This window comes from Dreissena polymorpha, chromosome 3 (assembly GCF_020536995.1).
Source record: "Dreissena polymorpha isolate Duluth1 chromosome 3, UMN_Dpol_1.0, whole genome shotgun sequence".
Classification (NCBI taxonomy): Eukaryota; Metazoa; Mollusca; class Bivalvia; order Myida; family Dreissenidae; genus Dreissena; species Dreissena polymorpha.
In genome coordinates this window covers 149,167,677-149,183,501 of record NC_068357.1, presented here as the reverse complement: position 1 = coordinate 149,183,501, position 15,825 = coordinate 149,167,677, and the positions used below count along the sequence as shown (strand labels likewise).

Here is a 15,825-nt window from a genome sequence, read left to right as displayed (position 1 = left end):
CTAGGGGCTTATCTCCACTGGCGAGTAAATTAGCGCTAATCCCCTTGTGTATCAGGGGCAATAAAACACATCTGCACATTTGTATTGCAGGAAAGTGTACTGTGGGCCCTATTATGTGAGAAAATTTGCAGTAGGCCCATCATTAAAAAAAAAATATACTCTATGTATTGGATCTCCAGAGGGAGGAAATTATTAAAACTTCATACATTTACTCTTTTATTAAATATTTCGGCCAAAGGCCTTCTTCAGATTATTAAGACAACTTTACATAGCGTTTTCTTCTTGATTTACTTCCGTTATGATCGACAGAAGAAAACGCTATGTAAAGTTGTCTTAATAATCGTTTACTGAAGAAGGCCTTTGGCCGAAATATTTAATAAAAGAGTAAATGTATGAAGTTTAAAAAAAAATATAACTCGACAGCCAGCTGGGGGGGCCCGGGCCCCTGGGCCCAGTGCCTGGGTACGGGCCTGCCCAATCTATCAATCCGGGGGCATAAAAAGGTGAGCGAACTAGGGCCATCTTGGCCCTCTTGTTTTATCTGATCACATTTTGCAGCAAATTGATCAATAGTTCCTAGAAGTTATTAAATTTGAGTTCAACTAGTTTAATTAATGATATAAACAGTTTTTTAAATGATAATACATGCAGTAAGAAATATATAAAGCATGAAATATTAAAAAAAAGATGTTTTGTGAAACACTATGTTCCCCCCCCCAATATATTTGATCTTTGACCTGGAAGGATGACTTTGACCTTGACCTTTCATCACTCAAAATGTGCAGCTCAATAAGATACACATGTATGCCAAATATCAAGTTGCTATCTTCAATATTGCAAAAGTCATGGCAAATGTTTAAGTTTGATGCAAAAAACAACAACAAACAAACAGACAGGGCAAAAATAGTATAGCCTGGGGTACATACAAAGTCACATGAAAGTACAAAATGTGCGCTTAAGTGCCCAGTTGACAAAAGAGCAGATTGACTTCTAAAAGTTCATTTTGAGCACTGCTGGTTCAATCAGATAGCATACACATATTTTTTTAACTATGTTAAAAAATGTTTACACAAAGTCTACATTTATCAACTGGTAGTTAAAGAAATGTATATTACATATTCAAGCATTGAAAAAATGCATTTTAATATAGAATTGATTAGCTGCACTTTTGTGTATGAATAAGTATGAAATGATTAAATTATTTAAGAAATCTATAATAATAAAAAAAGTTGAACACCTTTATTCAGGCATTCATTATTATAAATTGATTCCTTCAAAATTTAGTTATGAAGGCATTAACTTAAAAAGTTGTAATAATCATTCTACCCAAACAGACTTGAACTTTGTAGTGCATGATACAACTGAACATTTTACCGAGAACAAACAGTTCTACAATGAGTCCACGACATAAAAGCAACATCTGCATGGCAGAGCCCCAAAATGGGCTGTCGGGGTTACACAACAACATAAATGTTATGTTAAAATACGAAAAATCAAAGAACACTGTCTGATATACTTTCATCAGTCTGTTTGGATAAACAAAGTTGCTTGAAGTTGCTGAATTTTTCTGAGTCTTCCTATCACAGTTGGGCGCACATATTCTGCTGCCTCGTGCTATAGATGTCCTGTTTTGCCAGCACTCAGGGCTGATGGAACAGGTCACCTTTGCCAAAGTTTGGGGATGGGCACGCTAAAATTACAAAACTTATATACTTCATCTGGTCAAATCAGTACTTCATAGTTGCAGCAAGATTCACATTAGCCTTGTGCTTTGATTGTAGCAGTTTCTGTTGTAAATAAATGAGAGGATTTTTAGAGAGCTGATGTAATATCAAATTTGGAAAGACAACATTTAAAAAATTGAAAGAAATTGAAAGTTCGTCAGAAAGTGCAGTTATCACACTATTGCAATCATTGCAATTTTGAAGATTTTAATTGTGAGATTTTGTTTAAAGTGTTGTATTTTGTCCATTTTTGCATGATAAATAACTTCAACTGCTGTCACAATTATACAATGCAATTCATTCATTACCGGTATTTTCTTACCAACAGTCCTAGTTATGGAAAAGAGACCCATCCTTACAATTACAAACTGTTAAAGATAGATTAGCCATTTAAGAATAACACTCATCATCATCTATGACCAATATTCACTTTATTTTAGATCCACCTTCAACCAAGGACCTAAACTTTGACATCCCGGCATTTATGGTCTCTTTGGAAGTCATTACTCTCTCCTCCCAGTCCTTCTCAAACAAAACCCTTCCTTCATAGAGCTCTTCATGTTTGGCTCCGTATATATGCCTGAAATATATGTGTATATTAGTACATATGCTATGTGTATCTTAGTCAATGCACAAGAAATATACGTGTATCTCAGTACATATGCATGAAATACATCAGTTCATGTGCCAAAATTTATATATACATACTTGATTGGCTCATGGAGGGTATCATATCTACGTACAAATAGGTCTGTACACACTTTTTATGCCCTTTGAAGAAGTAGGGGTATATTGTATTGTTTGATGTCAGTCGGTCTGTCTGTTGGTAGACCAGTCTGTCTGTCGGTAGACCAATTTGTTTTCCGATCCATAACTCGTTAACAAATTGACAGATTAGCGTGATACTTTACATTTGCATTGGCGTTGGACAGTAGATGACCCCTATTGAAATTGGGTCACTAGGTCATAGATCAAGGTCACTATCACACTAAGTGTGAAAATCGTTTCCGATTGATAACTCATCAACAAATTGACCGATTGGCTTGATACTTCACTTGTGAATTGGCCTTCAACAGTAGATTACCCCTATTAAAATTGGGGTCATTAGGTCAAATGTCACTGTTACACATTAAGAAAAAAAAATCAGATCAATACATTGTCTGCCGGTTGACCAGTTCATTATCCGATCCATAACTCGTCAACAAATCGGCTGATTGGCTTGATACTTCACATGTGCATTGGCCTTGGACAGTAGATGACCTATTGAAATTGGGGTCACTAGGTCAAAGGTCAGGGTCACTATCACACTAACTGTGAAAATTGTTACCAATCAATAACTCGTCAACGAATCGACGGATTGGCTAATGATACTTCACATGTGCATTTGCAGTAGATAGCCCCTATTAATATTGGGGCCAATAGGTTAAAGGTCAAGGTCACAATCACACAAAGTGTGAAAATTGTTTCCAATCAATAACTAATAAAACGAATTGACCAATTGGCTTGATACTTCACATGTGCACTGGCCTTGGACAGTAGATTACCCCTATTGAAATTGGGGTCACAAGGTCAAATGTCACTGTTACACATTAAGAATTAAATTGTTTCCGATCAATAACTCATCAACTGATTCACCGATTGGCTTGATACTTCCCATGTGCATTGGCCTTGGACAGTAGATGACAACTATTGATTTTGGGGTCAAAGGTCAAGGTCACTGTTTCACACAAAGAGTGACACTGTTTCTGATCAATAACTCATAAAAGTACAAGCAATCGAAACAGTTCACACCACTTTTTGGAAAAAATTCCTTAAGCTAAATAAAAACACAAATAATTGTATTGTATTGGGAGAATGTGGTAGACATCCATTGTGTGTAAATTATTTAACTAACTGCATTAGTTATTGGTGTAACCTTCTACAAATGCCCACGCATCGTTATCCGAGAAATTGTTATTTATTGTTAAAATCACTAGATGACGCTGGGCGAATCTACTGGGCATCGAAAATAAGAAATTTATCGTTTACATACGGATTTGGTTATGCTTGGATAAGTCAAGATGTTGGTGATAAAAACATATTTATATCATCATTTAAACAAGCGTTGTTGATTGCTGCACGCAAAAATGGCATCACGATGTTTCAAACTCGAGTCGTTGTCACCATTATAAGCATTACAAAAGCCTACTTAACACAAAAAATACTTATCAATTGACTTCCCACCTAAATATAAGATTGCTCTTTCGAAATTCCGAGCCTCAAACCACAGATTACAAATCAAACTGGGGAGACACACTAATATACAAAAAGAGAACAGAATATGTACTATACTTGTTCTATAAACGAAGTTCAGTATCTATATAGATTGCGAATACCATGCTTTCTTCAAGTGTAACAAATACAACGATATACGATTAAATAATCTTTATAGCTGGTATTCTTCAGGCGATTCACTGCTAGATTTTTATACCTTAATGAGCTCTAATGATGAAGCTGTTTTAAAAAAGTTATGTATGTATGTATATCACCTACTGAAAAATATCAATAACTAATCAAATACTTTCAATATATTTACACCGTATCTATTCTGTTTGTGTTGTTGTTGTTGTTGTTTTTTTGTTTTTTATATGTGTGTGCTTGAATTTAGAAATTGTCTTGCCACAATAATGTTAACATCTAAAAATATGAATAACTTAACCACGTGCTTTATACAATTACACAATCCATATATATATTTATAAACATGTTCCAGACGCAACTCTGTTAAGATTTAATAGCCAATTATAATGTATCACAATGTATTTTGGGCCAGAGGCCTTTGTTTACAAAATAAAATTGACTTGACTTAAAAAAACAAAAACAAAACTATTTCACCGATTGACTTAATACTTCCCATGCGCATTGGCCTTGAACAGTAGATGACCCCTATTGAAATTGGGGTCACAAGATCAAAGGTCAAGGTCACTGTCACAATAGGTGTGAAAATAGTTTTCGATCAATAACTTATCAAAGAGTTGACTGATTGGCTTGATACTTCACATGCGCATTTGCCTTTGACAGTAAATGACCCCTATTGAAATTGGGGTCACTAGTTCAAAGCCCTGTTTGGGGGGGGGGGGGGGGCATAATTATGTCTCTGACCGCTGAACACTTGTTAATACATGTATGAATGAATATGAGTTGGTCCAAGGAAATACTCATTAGGACTTGAACCAGAATGGACCAATCTAGCTTTAACAGATACCCTTCAAAAGCTTTTGTTGATGCTGCATTCCCACTATCACAATAAAGTCATAATCCAGACTAAATAGCAATTATATGTTCAGATAAAATAAGGTCTATCAATGACGTCAATATTGTTAATCATAGAAGTTATATATATACAAAATGTAAAACAAAGTCTACAATAAACAAGAAACATTGCAATATATTGCTAGTTTTTATCTTCATACCAGACAGTTTTGTTTTGTACAAAAGGTACTTTTCTTTTCAATTTCATATTCCAATCAAGCAATCCCTTTCGATTTTTAAGCGTCTATTGCGATCTCAAAAATAAATGCAGCTGATAGTCTGCCAGGTTGTATGTACATTGTCATTTGAGTCCTGTCAAGGATGGCATCATGAATACCATGAAAGATTTTCAGTCAGAATCATATTGTATAGTAACGGAGCGCATTGATTTTTTTAAAGATTCATGAAAGAGTTCAATCCTATATACCTGTTCAGTGGAACACTAAAAGGATACAACAAATTGCCAAACATGCACATCAAACTTTTATCCTCATCAGTTTAAACTGGCAGGGAACGTGGTTTCTCTGTGAGTAGATCGTTAATGTGTGACTGGTACTTCTAGTCCGCTTCCTGTACCTTGAAGTGAAGCTCTCATACACCAGCAGACACATTTTCTGTACTACAAAATAGCAACAATGAAAAATATGTAAAGCACCACGACAAAGGAAAGATGCTTTTCTGTTAACAAAACAGCAACATATGTATAGCCCAATAGCAGAGTTGCCTAGTGGACTCTCCCATCCTTCTAAATTTGATCAATTCATTTCCGAAGTTAGGGATGTCTAGTATATTTATTTCTATATTTAGAATATTTCTTACAAAAATTCCTTTAAGCAAAGAGCGCAGACCCTGATGAGACGCCGCATGATGCGGCACCTCATCTGGGTCTATGCTGTTTGCCAAGGCCTTTTTTCTAGACGCTAGGCATAAATGGGTTAACAGAGTTGCAGATGCACTCTCTGAAACAAACATCAGCAGATGTATATTGAGGAAAGATCAAACCGCAGCAGGCACATCTTCTGTGAACAAGAGGATTATGGGCTCTATGACGCTCACATTAGAAACAAAGGAACTAAACTATTCTGATTTGAAATTTGACTTCTAGATGTTTACAAGCTTTATCTTCAATTTGACAAAGTGACCAAGATTTTTTATCTCAAATTACCCAGTTCCTTACTCAGCCGCTATTTCATTGGTACAAATATTTAGACCAACTTTCATCAAGATGGGACTAAAATTTCACTTCAATAGTTTTAATAGATTATCAAGCTTTTACAATGGCCAATTATCAGGAATACTGCCCCACCACATGGCAGCCATGTATTTAAGCAGACCACAACCATATTTGAACTCAGGCCGGATATCCTTGGAACAAATCTTCTGACCTATGATGCAAGTATTAAACATGCTTATGCTATACTAATTCTTAACCAACTAAAATTCACCATTTGTACAAGTTCGCAACTGGTTTTTTCACAATGTTGAAAAGTTTGTGACTCATTTTTTCACAAAGTGAGGGGGCCAGGGCCGCTTCACAAAATCAGGAAAAATAAAGCCCTGACCTTAGGTGACCCAGTTTCAGACTTGGTCAAGATATAAGGGAAACAAATCTTCTTACCAAGATTCATGATGAGCAGACAATAAATGTTCCTTCTAGAGTGTTAACAAGGCAAATATTGAGGATGCTTGACAGACAACACATGACAGACGACAGGCTATCCATTGTGGACAAAAAGCAATCACAAAACATCATCATGAGCAATTAATGCTCTGGTGAGCTAATAAAAAGTAAGTGCATGTGTATTCAGAGGAAAGTCTTCACTTTTGCAGACAACCATACATTTGAACATCCTTTTGAACTCACATGTGTGGTATTTTGAAGTATATCACTGAAAAATTCAAATTTATATGATAAACATGTATTATATAATTTGAATTTATTTCACAGTGCCCAGTTATGCTTTGCATCATTGTTGTTTCATAACATGATGTTTCTGTTGACTACAAACTGTGTACGTGATTGTATACATGATGCTGACCAGGTGCTGGGATGTCTCATTGTATTTTTTTTTTCAAATCTGCCGCCTCATTTTTAGTTACATTATAGGGAACAAGCAAAACAGGATAAAGCATAATCTTCCATGAACTTTATTTACATAGAATCAAAAATGACCTTGATATTGTCAATATTATGACCAAGTTTCTTCAAGATTCACTCACAAATGAAGTGGCAAACAAATTTACATCACATACTGCACCATGCTCCCCACATGACAACATAATCTGGACAGGTTGCATGATCCCAATAGCTCATATTAACCACTGTTCCTGCTCAGATGAGAAAACTAGGATTGTAAATGTAAACTAAACAAACGTATATATATATATATATATATATAATTATATATATATATATATATATATACCCGGTATACAAATAAAGCTGACCAGTTATAATCCTTTCAGTCACAGAGCTGAATTGAAAATTCCTTACCTTTTACCTTGAATTGTCATGCTGAATAATATTCTGAAGTTATATTAAAATCTATCCAGGAATGTTAAGCTGTAGAGCGGATGCAAAATCTTGATAGACAGAAACCAGCACTCTTCCCAACCACCCAACCAAGGACAGTTGATGTGACTACTTTATGCCCTACTCTATGGTCATACAGTCATAAATGCACAACTTCATATCATGAGCAAACACGCATGCAGGTTTGTTTGTAATTAAGTTTGTTAGTTGAAAAGTGTAGAAGAACTCCTAGAGACAAGTCTGTTGTCTTGAGACAGATGGCAAAAGACATGTCCATGGGGATTCCAGTATCAACAGGCCTCTGTTCTGGACAGCACCTAAATATATCAGGTGCACAATCATCCTCATGAAGTGTGAAGAAGATCTGATAGGAAAGCTGTACTTAGGGTCTATAGACCGACAATAGCAGCAAAACAATTCAATACAACCCTCCACTTTTGAAGAGGGGTGGGGGGAAGTCGGATTAATACAGATTTTAGGACAAATTAATTTGAAATGGTAAAATAACAGATATTGCCTTCAATATTGCATTCAATTTACCTTCTGGGGCAGGATTCATCTTCAAGTCCTTTACATCAAACAGCAGCATTCAATGGTGAAGTCAGATGCTCCATCTGAGAGTGTTGCAAGCATCATGGGTAAAAGTTAGACTCTTTACGCATTGGCAATTATTCAGCACCTGAAACACAGTCATCAATTAAGCAAATAGGCTAGGCAAGCACACATTATTTTGTTAATATTGTACTTCTATTATAGATTTTGGAAAACAAGCATTATTTTATGACCATACAAAACTGACCAAGACTATTTGTGCAAGGCTACTTTAAAGTCCCCAATGCACGAGTAAGTTATGTTCTGGACTTTAAGTTTGATTAAACAAGAGGGACAATGAGGGTCACCTAAGACCCCAAGGGACTAACTTTAAGTGAGCAGGAAGTGTAACAAGATTTAGCAAGAGACTTATTATATAGGATATTGACAAAGCACTTTGGGGACAAGTTTTTCAACAAATAAAAATTTAAAACAAGAAATGTGTTTGTGAAACACTATGTCACCATATATTTGACCTTTGACCTTGAAAGATGACCATGACCTTTTACCACTCAAATTGTGCAGCTCTATTAGATACACATGCATGCCAAATATCAAGTTGCTATCTTCAATATTGCAAAAGTGTAAATTAAATGAGCGATTTTGACCCATATATTTGACCTTTAACCTTGAAGAATGACCTTGACCTTTCACCACTCAAAATGTGCAGCTCCATATGATACACATGCATGCCAAATATGAAGTTGCTATCTTCAATTTTGCAAAAGGTTATTGCAAAATGTTAAAGTTGAATCAAACAAACAAACATTATAAAGCAACAAACCAACAGACAGGGCAAAAACAATATGAAATAGCCTGGGGTCTTGAACGCCAAAATGGCTTGGGTTTTAATAATACTGAAATAGCTTGGGATCTTGACCACCAAACTGGCTTGGATTTAAATTGTGCTGAAATAGCTTGGGGTCTTGGCCGCCAATCTGGCTTGGATTTTAATTATGCTGAAATAGCTTGGGGTCTTGTCCGCCGACTGGCTTGGATTTTTATTATGCTGAAATAGCTTGGGGTCTTGACATCCTAAATTGCTTGGGTTTTAATAATGCTGAAATAGATTGGGATCTTGACCACCAAACTGGCTTGGATTTTAATTATGCTGAAATAGCTTGGGGTCTTGACTGCCAATCTGGCTTGGATTATAATTATGAATTAGCTGCGGGTCTATACCACCAATCTGGCTTTTAATTATGCGGAAATATCTCAGGATCTTGACCATGAGATGTTTAGTATTAATTTGAAGTCAATTGGTGAATAAATGAAGAAGTTATGTTAAAACAAAATTTTGCGGGGCGCCCCAGGGTTGGTCATGGGGCCATGCATAGTTGAGATTGATCGTATTGTCATAAGAGATGTTCAGTATCAATTAGAAGTAAATCGGTGTAGAAATGAAGAATATAATGTAAAATAACATTAAACAAGAGCACCGCATTACGGGTGCCACGATCAGCTGCAAAAGCTTGTCAGATTTTATTTTTATGTCCCCCACCACTATAGTGGGGGACATATTGTTTTTGCCCTGTCGGTTGGTCTGTCTGTTGGTCTGTCTGTTGGTTTGTTTGCGCCAACTTTAACATTTTGCAATAACTTTTGCTATATTGAAGATAGCAACTTCATATTTGGCATGCATGTGTATCTCATGGAGCTGCACATTTTGAGTGGTAAAAGGTCATGGTCAAGGTAATCCTTCAAGGTCAAAGGTCAAAAAAACTAAATCAAAGCAGCGCAGAAGAGGACATGTTTCTGAGAAACACATTTCTTGTTGTTGTTTTTTTTAAGAGGTCACAGTGACCTTGACATTTGACATAGTGACCCAAAATGGGTGTGGCATGTAGAACTCATCAAGGCGCTTCTACATATGAAGTTTCAAAGTTGTAGGTGGAAGCACTGTGATGTTAGAGGCAAAGTTAAAGTTTTATATCAGAGGTCACAGTTACCTTGACCTTTGACCTAGTGACCCAAAAATGGCATGCAGAAGTCATCAAGGTGCATGTACATATGAAGTTTCAAAAGTTGTAAGTGGAAGCACTATGATGTTAGAAGAAAAGTTAAAGTTTTATATTAAAGGTCACAGTGACCTCGACCTTTGACCTAGTGACCCAAAAATGGGTGTGGCGTGTAGAAGTCATCAAGGTGCATGTACATATGAAGTTTCAAAGTTGTAAGTGGAAGCACTATGATGTTAGAGGCAAAGTTAAAGTTTTATATTAGAGGTCACAGTGATCTTGACCTTTGACCTAGTGACCCAAAAATGGGTGCGGTGTGTAGAACTCATCAAGGTGCATGTACATATGAAGTTTCAAAGTTGTAGGTGGAAGCACTTTAATTTTAGAGCCAATGTAAAGGTTTAAGCACGACGCCCGGACGGCGGACGACGAGGAGGCTATGACAATAGCCTATGACAATCTCCGAAAACAGCCGAGCTAAAAATGAGTGAAAATCTCTGACTGGGCCACACCCCAACCCCCATAACTTTTGACCCATGGGTCAGATCAAAATTCCAAATAGTGCATGGTCGCACATATGCTCACAGCTACCATGTGAGTAAGTTTCAAGGTTCTAGTGCTTACAGTGTAGGAGGAGATAGTGGCCAGGACAGACAGACGGACGGATGGCGGAGATAACCACAATATCCCCACGCTTTTTAAAAAGCATTGGGATAATTAAGACTAATGTCCCTAGGCAGTATTGATGAATTGTTCAATATGAATAAGCCTTGGTCCAAAATAAGTTGTATGTCAAGGTCAAAATTAAGGCTGGTGATCTGAATGTGCTGAGACTTTGATGAATGTATCAAGGCTTAAGTGCAAAAGTACGTTTATTATAAGGTGGAAATGACAGGACACAAGAGGCCAGTTGCCATATGCCTTCAGACCAGTGCCCCAGATAATTATTTTGAAAACCATTTTACCCATTGATTTTGAAAATAAGGTTATTTCATTTTTTAAATACGGTGAATCAAGTTATAACAAGAGCTGTCAGAGGACAGCGCGCTCGACTATTCGAGTGCTTGACAGTATAACGTAAGCCTTCATGGGGTAATTGTTGTCTGCTCTTGTTTATAGGTTGGGGTCATGTTGGTAAAGAAGTATGCAAAATATTAAAGCAATATGTCACGTAACATAGGAAATATTTGGGGTGCTACAAAAACTTTAACATTTGCAGGCTCATGCTAACGCTCACGCCGACGCCGGGGTGAGTAGGATACTATATCTACTATATATATTTCATATATAATAGTCAAGCTAAAAATGCATACCGTAAAATTATTGCTGCGTTACTTCTGTTGAAGCTGCACACTTGTATTGATTCATTAAAACTGTAAACTATCATAATTAACTTAAATAAACTGATGTTTCATAATATCTTTAACCCTTGAAACTGTCCATAATATAAAATTTAAACTTAAACAAAATCGATGCTTTCTTGGTTCGAAAAAGTTTGCGATCAACCGATATTTTGTCGCAACAATCGCACACGTCTTTCAGCCACTCTTGGACATTTTTATTACGCAGCGTAATAGAAACTGAAAGAACAGACACTTTACAAATACATGCACATATTTCAAATTGGATTAAGTCAGATTGAAAATTATGTTTGTTGTCCTAAATAATTTGGTCATGCGCTTTATTGAACTATGAAATCTAGTCCGCAGAGCGTTTGAATATCTTTAACCATTTTCCTGCTATGTCATCCAGACGCTTGCTAAATGAAAGCGTCGCCGCTTTACAATAATTATTCCAAAGAAAAAATACCGAAAATGAGCAAAAGCATTTGATGGAAGCTATTGTACCGTACGCATCAAATTTGATGAATTTGCGTAAAAGTCAAATTAGTTGCTTTTTCAATACGCATGATATTGTATTTCTTTGCATTTTAAAACATTTTAATAGGTTGAAAATGCAGATACGCAGCTTATTTGGGGCACTGTTCAGACTTCCTGGTCTCAGTTTACACCCGGAGAATAAAAACACAAGCATCACTAAATAATATTTTCTATTGTAAAATCACGAGTCTGTTTGGTCATTACATCCCGTCTGTTATTAGATTACCTTGTGTCATAGGGGTCCTGGCCCTCTCATGAATTTGATTCAATATTGTCAGCAGCTTGTTTGCCACCTGAAAGTGTGACATTATGTTTCAATAGACTGATCCCGGAAAAGCACGAGTTTAGAAAAACCCACTTATCACCCCGGTACAAACAACACTGGTCCATTATATCAACCAATGATAGCTTCCTTTAAATAATAACGGTTGATACGGTGTGTTATTTTGAAAGGATTATAAATGGGTCATGTTTATTTGTACCAGCAGATAAGTGGGTTATTCCAAAAATTTGCTTTTTCCGGGATACATATATATTGCAACAGTGAGTAACGGAATGTGCATTATCCAATGCAATAAGTTGATACATCTTGAGTTTGGTCACTTAATAATACACGTATACTTGGTCATATCATGAACACAGATTGTATTATTATTTTATATGATATTGTCGCTGTCGTTCTCAAACCTCGTAGCTACAAAATGCCAAGTTTTCAGGAGAGAGAAAAAACCGTCTCATTTTTTTATTACGATGTTTTAGAAATTGAAATTCTGTAAAAATACCAAACAAATGAAGCTGCAAAATACGGTATAAGCCGTAGTCGCGCAAGTCATACTGATAAGTCATACTGACAGTCAGACATGGTAGCTACGATATTTTGTCACCACAGTTGTGTCATTTGTATAAGCACGGAGCGTCCGTGGTATGAGGTACGACAATTCGTCCTGATAGGAAACCTCGTAGCTGCAAATATAAAAACGTTTTTGTCAAAATTGTCCAAACGAAATGACGTACCTAAAGGTGAAATGACGTCGCTACGACTTTTCGCCGGAAAAAAGCCATTAATCAAGCTACAACATTTTGTCAAGTGCATTTTTCAATGGCTCTGATTGGCGTAGAGCTACGATATATAGCACAAAACACGCACCAGACTTCATATATTTGGAAAAGACGAAAAAACATTTTTGAAAATTTTGGAGCTACAAGGTTTGAGAACGACAGCGACGATATACTGTTTGACAATTTGCGAGAGTAAAATTTAATGCAAACCTTTAAGAGAGAATTTGTTTAATATTGTCCTGGCAAAGGCATGTAAATGATGAAGGGAAGCGCATTCATGATGATTTTAAAATTTTGCCTGAGCACTTGTGTAGAAATATTTGCATACCCTTCTTTTAAAAATTATATTTTGACATGTTGCTTTGTAAAGGGAATATTGTGTTACTGAGGGTGTCTTTAATTAAGGTGGAGTGTTTTAAACTTGATGATTGAGTGAAGTATATATAACAAAGCCTGGGACTACCTTGCACTGAAAGATGTGCTCAGATCTTAAGGATGGGACTTATGATAGAATACTTATACATCTTGGTTGCACAAAGTGGCATAAAGTAAAATTGAAATTCATCAAATATTATTCTGAGTTCAATTTTCATCCCAAATTGTTATCAGTTGAATATATCTTGCAATTTTACCTCTATTATCACACCTTCCTCCGTCTCCAGTAGTGGAACTTGGCACACAGACATTAAGTTCTGCAAGTCCTCAATAGTGGACATCAGGATGCTCACAGTGCTTTAAAAAAGTTACTCATCACATCAGTATGCAGAAAACAGATTTTATTTGAATGTTATTACAATGAATAATGTCCCTGCAGCTCGATGTGGGATGGCATTACAAGGAAATAAAACTAGAGCTTTGTCACAGACGTGACGAATACCCCCACATGCCCCATTGACACAGAATATTTTGCATGTTGTCTTAAAAAAAAACAACAGCGGACAACATGGTCAATGTTAAAAACGCACTAAGTGACCCTGTGACCTAGTTTTTGACCCGGCATGGCCCATGTTCGAACTTGGCCTTGACATCATCTAGATACAACTTCTGATCAAGTTTGGTGAAGCTCGAGGAAAACTACTTGAATTAGAGAGCGGACACTATGCTCAATGTTTAAATCGCACTAAGTGACCCTGTGACCTAGTTTTTGACCGAGCATGACCCATATTCTAACTTGACGTAGACGTCATCTAAATACAACATCTGACCAAGTTTGGTGAAGATCGGATGAAAACAACTTAAAAAAGAGAGAGGACACTTTATACGGACCGACTGACCGACAGACCGACAAGCTCACTCCCATATACCCCCCTAAACTTTTCGTTTGTGGGGGTATAAAAAACATCAAAAGCCTATTTTGTTGGATCAATGCAAACTGGTTAAGCAACCATAAGAAACCAAAACTTGAGCTAGTTATAATTGAAGCATTATGGAATAGCAATATTTTTGGGCTTTTATTGTGGGACACCAGTCATATTTATACAGCAAATTGTTAAACAAACGTGTCAGGTTTTGTTTGTTTAACCTGCTTAAATACTATTCTTGTTTTAGTCAGTGCTTTTACTCTTTCAGTGCTGGAACAGAATTTTGAAGGCCTTTGCAAACAGTGTGGATCCAGATGAGACGCCACAAAACGTGGCGTCTCATCAGGATCCAAACTGTTTGCTATTCTGATAGTATTCTTTGAAAAAAAAATTGAAGAAAATGCTAATTTTATAAATTCAGCAGACGACATTTTAGCAGACGACAAATTTCCCAGCATGCAAAGGGTTATGCTGAAGTACGAGTTATAAACATTTAACACAGGAAGTGACATCCTTGGCATGCAGTGACAGTTCATTATTGTGTGGCAAGGGGACTTACTAAGATCTGTTATTAAAAGGGTTGCAGTGAGACTAAGAGACATATTATAAGGTCTAAAATTAACAAGAAACCGTCGGAGACAGGTGATGCTCCCAAAAGTTTTTTTTTGTCACAATGTTGCACTATATATTCAGATAAAAGGAAACATCTTGAGGGGCATAACTTTGGACATAATAATACGATGGATGGTTTAGCAACTTAAAAATTTCAAAGGGCCATAACTCTCTAAATAAATCATCTAACCAGAACCCACAAATAACATGCACATCTCCTCAAGGTAGTTAAGCTTCCCATAAAGCTTCATTGAATTCCAGTCAGTAGTTGGGGAGAAATAGCCCGGAAAAGAATTGCACTATATCTACAGTTAATGGAAAATTTCAAAGGGTCATAACTCTGTGAAAAATCATCCGATCAGAAGCGGCTGATAATATGCACATCTTCTTTTGGTAATGAAGCTTCTTATAAAGTTTTAACTGAATTCCAGTCATTAATTGCTGAGTAATAGCCCGGACAAACATTGTGCACGGACAGACGGACACACGCACGGACAGATGAAGCGGCGACTTTATGCTCCCCCCAATTTTTTTTTGGGGGGGAGCATAATAAGGCTGCAGTGTGACTCTTGGACCTGTACAAGTATGGAATTGAAAGGGCTGCAGTGGAACAAAGATTATATTTCAGGTCTGAAATGAAAAAGGCTTCATTGAGACTCTGTGTTAAATAGTGGTATGTAATTAAAGGGGCTCATGCAGTGACACTATTTGAGAAATTAAGGTATGAAATTTAAAGAGCTGCACAGAAACCATACCATGGTCTGAAATTAAAATGGTTGCAGACTGCAGCCCTTTTAATTGAGACGAAGGGACATATTTCAGCATGTAATTTAATGGCTTACCGTAATTACTCTTTGTTTTCGGACACTCTTAGTT

The 15,825-nt window shown here is 36.5% G+C and overlaps 1 long non-coding RNA gene across 1 annotated transcript; it reads right to left on the bottom strand.

Moving 5' to 3' along the window:
- Positions 1-399: 399 nt before the first annotated feature.
- On the bottom strand, positions 400-13,781 carry LOC127871951 (uncharacterized). Its single transcript, XR_008045647.1, has 6 exons — positions 13,669-13,781; positions 12,204-12,270; positions 8,089-8,227; positions 5,443-5,634; positions 2,155-2,304; positions 400-1,690 (listed from the first exon to the last, which is right to left on the bottom strand). It is a non-coding gene; the product is annotated as an uncharacterized LOC127871951 (long non-coding RNA).
- Between the last annotated feature and the right edge of the window lie 2,044 nt (positions 13,782-15,825).